Source organism: Meriones unguiculatus, chromosome 1 (assembly GCF_030254825.1).
Source record: "Meriones unguiculatus strain TT.TT164.6M chromosome 1, Bangor_MerUng_6.1, whole genome shotgun sequence".
NCBI classification, from domain to species: domain Eukaryota; kingdom Metazoa; phylum Chordata; class Mammalia; order Rodentia; family Muridae; genus Meriones; species Meriones unguiculatus.
In genome coordinates this window covers 162900887-162906413 of record NC_083349.1, presented here as the reverse complement: position 1 = coordinate 162906413, position 5527 = coordinate 162900887, and the positions used below count along the sequence as shown (strand labels likewise).

Below are 5527 nucleotides of genomic sequence, written 5' to 3'. Positions count from 1 at the left end.
GCTGTGAGAGTTCTAGAGCCAGAGCAAAGAGACTAGTCAGAAACCCCTGAAAATCATTATCCAAAATAAGCCCTTCCTTCTCATAAGTTAATTTTTTTTCAGGCCTTTTTGTCACAGTAACAGAAATATTACTAACAAAGACTTTACAGATTACATGATTACGAAGGGTAAAATGGTACATACAGAATTTCTGATCCTGTTAGCTTTCTAGGTGAGGAAGCAAAAGTCCATGTACCAAAATGAGCCACCCAAATCAACACACACATGGACAAACACGTGTGATCCTCCTCCAACCTGGCGTGTTGATTTGGGACCATTGTTACCTTGCTACATTCATGAGCACTTCAATTACTGGCATCACCTTTGTGAACTCTCCTCCTATCTCTGTACCCAAAAGTAATCACCCTACTTCCACAATCCATGAGTGAATTCCTTTCCTTGATTACCTCTGGAATAGTTTGTGTGTGTGTGTGTGTGTGTGTGTGTGTGTGTGTGTGTGTGTGTGTATAACACCCTCAGAGCTACAGCCCAAACCTTAAATATGCTATTTATTTATTTATTTATTTATTAAATTTGTATTGATTCTTTGTGAATTTCACATCATGCACCCCAATGCCCTTCATTGTCCAGTCCTTCCGCCCTTGTAACCTCCCCTACCAAAAATAAGAAGAAAAAAATCTCACTGTAGAAGCTGCAGTGTGTCATAATGTGTCACACCACAGTATACCCTTTTGTCCAAACAGCTCACTTGCAAATGTTCATTGCAATGAGTCATTGGTCTGCCTTGAGGTCTCTGGCTTTTGTTACGGCTTTTGTTCCACCATCAGTCCTGAATCTGAGACTCCTCTCACATACCCTGCTGTTTCCCTGAGTCATGGAGATTCCAGCAGTTCATAGGTGGAACAGATGTTGAGGTGGGTCAGCTCTTGCCCAGGCTCTGGGCCTGGGTGGTAGCTGAGTTGATCAGCCTGCCAGTTTTCCTGCTTTGCTCAGGCGAGGGGAGAGGCCAGCTTAGCATAGTGCTTGCATATCAACATGGCCTCAGGATGCAGGCCACACCGGAGGCATCTGCATGGCCTTTGGTAGTAACACCAGCTTTCAACATCAACATAGACCCTGGCTTCGATAAAACCATGGACTCAGACATGGCCCCTTGTGGCAAAATGGGCCTGAATGTCACCATGGCCTTGGACTGTCTCACATGCACCTTATGCCTACCTGCTTCTCACCGTCTCGTGTCTCCAGACCCACCAGTCTTCACAGTGCAGGAACCACTCTGCTTTACTTTCTCTCCTATATCTCTATTGTATACTCTCTCTTTCTCCATCATATATTCGCTCATTTTGAGGGTGACCTCAGTGGGGCTGAGGTGTCTTCTGGCCTCCCTGTGCCAAACATGTTTTTTGTTTGTTTGGTTGGTTTTGGTTTTTCAAGACAGAGTTTCTCTGTGTAGCCCTGGGCTCTCTTTGTAAAGCAGGCTGGCCTCGAACTCACAGTGATCTGTCTGCCTCTGTGACCCTGAGTGCTGGGCATGCACCACCAGGCCCAGCTCAAACATGGTATTTTTGTCATGCCTTTTGTGTCTTAGAATATCTAAGAATATTCCAGATTTATCTTTGTTTCTACTGATACATTATACATTCCACCAGGTCCCAATCCTCTTCATCTATCAGAGCCCCATTAATTAGAACAAATCAATTTGTATTCCTAAGACCCAGAGCACATCCCAAACGACCATCAGAAAGAGCACACTGTCCTCCGAGGCTACTAGGGAGACTTCCTCTTACCCTTTGGTTCCTACTAGCCCTCCCACCTCTACCATACAGCCTTCATCAGCAATGGGACTTGGAAAATACTACAGTGGCTTTGGTTGAAGAGTGTGCTCATTAGCTTTTATTGTCAACTCAACACAACTTAGAGTCACCTAGGAAAAGGAAAATTCAGTTGAGGAATTTCCCAGGTCAAATCGGCCAATAGTCGTGTCTGTAAGAGATTATTTGACTGATGGTTGGTGTGGGAGAACCCGATCCTTGTGGGTAACACCATCCCTAGGCAGTTAGGCCTGGGCTGTATAAGAAAGCTAGCTGCTCATGAGCTAGTGAGTAGCAGTCCTCTGCAGGCCCTGCTTCCACGTTCTTGCTTTGAGCTCTTTCCCCCATTTCTCTGCGATGAGCTGTTACCTAAAAATGTAAGCCAAGTAAATTGTCTCCTCCCTAAGTTGCTTCTGGTTAGAATGTTTTATGACAGCAACAGGAAAGCAAACGAGAACAAAGGTCCATTAGTCCCACCTGATAATGTCTACAGGTGGTGGGAACATCTAGGGCCTCGTGTTCACAGGCCGATTGTTTACACCTTAAGTGTCATTTAGATCCCACGGTCTTGCTTTAAAGGAACTTATATGTGAGATATCACAGGCAAAGAGTTCGTTATGATAAAACTTGGCCATCACAGAAAAGGCTAGATTCCAACCACTTCAAACAGGCAGCTCTTACGTTGAATAGCAGACTCCATCATCAACTCTTCTCAGGTGGAACAGAAAATGGTGGGGAGAACATGGTGGAAAACAAGGACGTTCATTACAAAGTGGGGGCAGAAAGGAAGATACTGCTTTACTGAAGATGTGCATAATAATTAACCATGTCTTGCCTCTAAATAGAAATAACTTTTGAATGGCTTGCCAATCGCTGTGAAGGAGTCCTTCCTCTCACATTATTGAGTTTCTTTAACGTTTTTTTTTATGTTTTTAATACTCTTTTGTGAATCAATGATTACACAGATTACTCCATTTTTACATTACTAGAATTTAATGGTATGCCCACAGCATGCTAGGAAGCAGAAGAGTTAAAAAAACGAACAAGAGGGAATCTTAGAACTGGAAGAAATAGACAGCAGGGACAATTTGATATAAATAGTGTAGTGGGAAGTGCATGTAGGATTTCCCACCTAAGCATCTTCAGGCCACAGGGTGTGCCACAGATACGTCATTTTATGTTCAATCTGGAATAGAGAAAGGGAGAATGTTATCCTTCAGGAGGAAATCCTTCCCAGATAAACACCAAAGGTAGAAACACACTTCCCCCACATCACAGCCCCGGCTGAACACAGAAGGTTGAAAATCTGCACATGGCCATTTTGCTGCCCATCTCTGAGAACCACAGAAGGAACGGAACACCCCTCAGGGTGCTCTCGATGCTGGGGAAGCCAACCCAGGCATTCATCCTGCGTAGGGAGCTATGAGGAGGGTGGGGGTGGGACTAATCTGGCTGGCCAGGCGTGTACTCCATCAGATACGGGTCTCAAAAAAAAACAAAACAAAACTGACTTGTTTGAGTATCACCCAGAGACACAGGCAGCCTTTCCCAGCAGTGGCTTAAATAAATCCTATCACTCACAATCTCAAGCCTTGCTGCTAAAATGAGTCGAAAACTTTTAAAAACAAATTCAGCCATATTGTTCTATTAAAGTAACCCTTACTGTTTAAATGCTCTAGTTTGTAGAGAAAGATTATTGACTTAAAAATGTTCCTAAAATGCACACCTAAACGTAAATAAGGAATATAGAAAGTAAAACATAATTGTTACAATATTAATATTATATGTAATATTCAACGCTTCTATGAAACGAGTATCCAAATGAATGCAAGTTAGTTACGAATAAAAATAAGACTTTAGGACAAAAAATATTTTAGGGATTAAAAGTGTACAACATAATAATGACTTTATTAAGTCCTTTATATGCCTAAAAATACCTCAGAAATCTTGATAAAGAGGGAAAACAAGGAGATGGAGGGATGGCCAAAGTGCTTGCCCAACAAGGGTAGGGACCTGAGCATGTATCTTAGTAACTACAAAAAATTAGACACATTCTAACACCACAACTGGGGGGCGGGGGAGTCAGACAAGGACAGAAGGATCCTTGGTGTTTGCTGGTTGTCTGTTCTAGCCAAATTAACAAGCCCCATAGTGAGAGAACCTGTCTGAAAAAATAAGGTGGTCTCCATGTAGGCACATGCCAGTTTGCTGCCTGTCTCTGAGAAGCACAGGATTAAAAGACCACCTCTCACTGTTCTCTGATTGCTAAGGCAGGCTGGCCCTGGCATTTATCTTGTGTAGGGAGCCAGGTGTACATCTGTACACACACACACACACACACACACACACACACACACACACACACACACGGAACTAGGAAAATCTACTGTCATCCCTCTTAGAAACTGACAGCTCTTTGTGATCATGCTGAAGGCTACTCCTTTTCTGACACACATCAAAAAGAACATGAGACAAAAATGCCGTAGCACCTGGCAGACAGAGACCACCAAACTCACATCTTGCACATATATAGAATATTTATAAAATAAAGAAATGTGAACTAGGTTATAAGGTCTCATCAAATTTTAATTTGAAATCACATGGGAAATTAAAAGACACCCATATACTTGGAATATATCCAATAATCTGTGGGTCAAATAGGAAATCACAATAGGGACACACCATTTCTCTCACTTCTTCCATGGAGTGGGATACTCAGGTGGTGAGTGGTTCCTCTCCTCTCGGGCCCTCCCGGTCTGGGGTGGAGGCATCACCTGTCGACCTGCAGCTGCCTGTGTGGTTGGAACCTGAGAGAGGTGCAGTGTTCCATTGTGCAGTACTCGCTGACACTGCGCACCTCACCTGGGACCTGTCAATGCCCCTCGGGGCTGAGGCCTTTTCCAGAGTCACAAACAATGTCATTGTGTTAGAACCTTTTCTGGTTGGCATTGAGGTTCTCTCAAATGCAGCACACACAGCCTCTTATTCTGTAATTCCTGTGGGACTCCTGTCCACCCACGCTGCTCTGGCTGCCTTGAGAGGCTACGTCTGCCTTTCCTGTGATAAAATGGCATGCTATCACTTAAAAACAAAGACCATAGTCAATGCGTCTGAGATGGATATTTATAATGTACCTCTACCAGAAAAGATTGCAGAGCTGGAAGAGAAGATAATGCTAATGCATGCTTGGTTAACTTCACTGATGAGGGCTCTGAAGGAAATGCCCCGTGATCAATCTAACCACATAAACTGAAGAAGCAAGGAGTAAAAGTAGTAACCACGCCTTTGTTGAGGCTTACTTGAGTTAATACTGGAACAGCTGGTTACCCCCATGAAAGAAAAAATAAATTGAATACGGTCCTATGAAAATCAATGCAGGTAGTGTAAAGATCTGCATGTTAAATGTGAAGATAGAAAGCTCTCGAACAGAATCCTGAAGAAAACCTTCATTATCTCACAGTAGAAGAAAGTTTATTAAGCATTGCTCATTTGAAAATGACAGTACTCTAAAATACAGAATTGCAGCTAAGGCAACACTGAGTGAAAACCTGATCCAAAGCAGAAAATGTCACATATGAACAACAAAAATCCAAACTACAGAAGCTGTAGACCAACTGCTATACATCAGGACAAACAACCCACTTACAAACTGGCAAACTATTTGTGTAAGCATTTTAGAGGAGACACTGGGCTGAGGGATGTGACTCAGGCAGAAT

At 43.1% G+C, this 5527-nt stretch overlaps 1 pseudogene; it reads left to right on the top strand.

Annotated features, from left to right (window-relative positions):
• Window positions 1-4503: 4503 nt before the first annotated feature.
• Window positions 4504-5064, top strand: LOC110553203 (protein Mis18-beta-like; annotated as a pseudogene).
• Window positions 5065-5527: the final 463 nt, after the last annotated feature.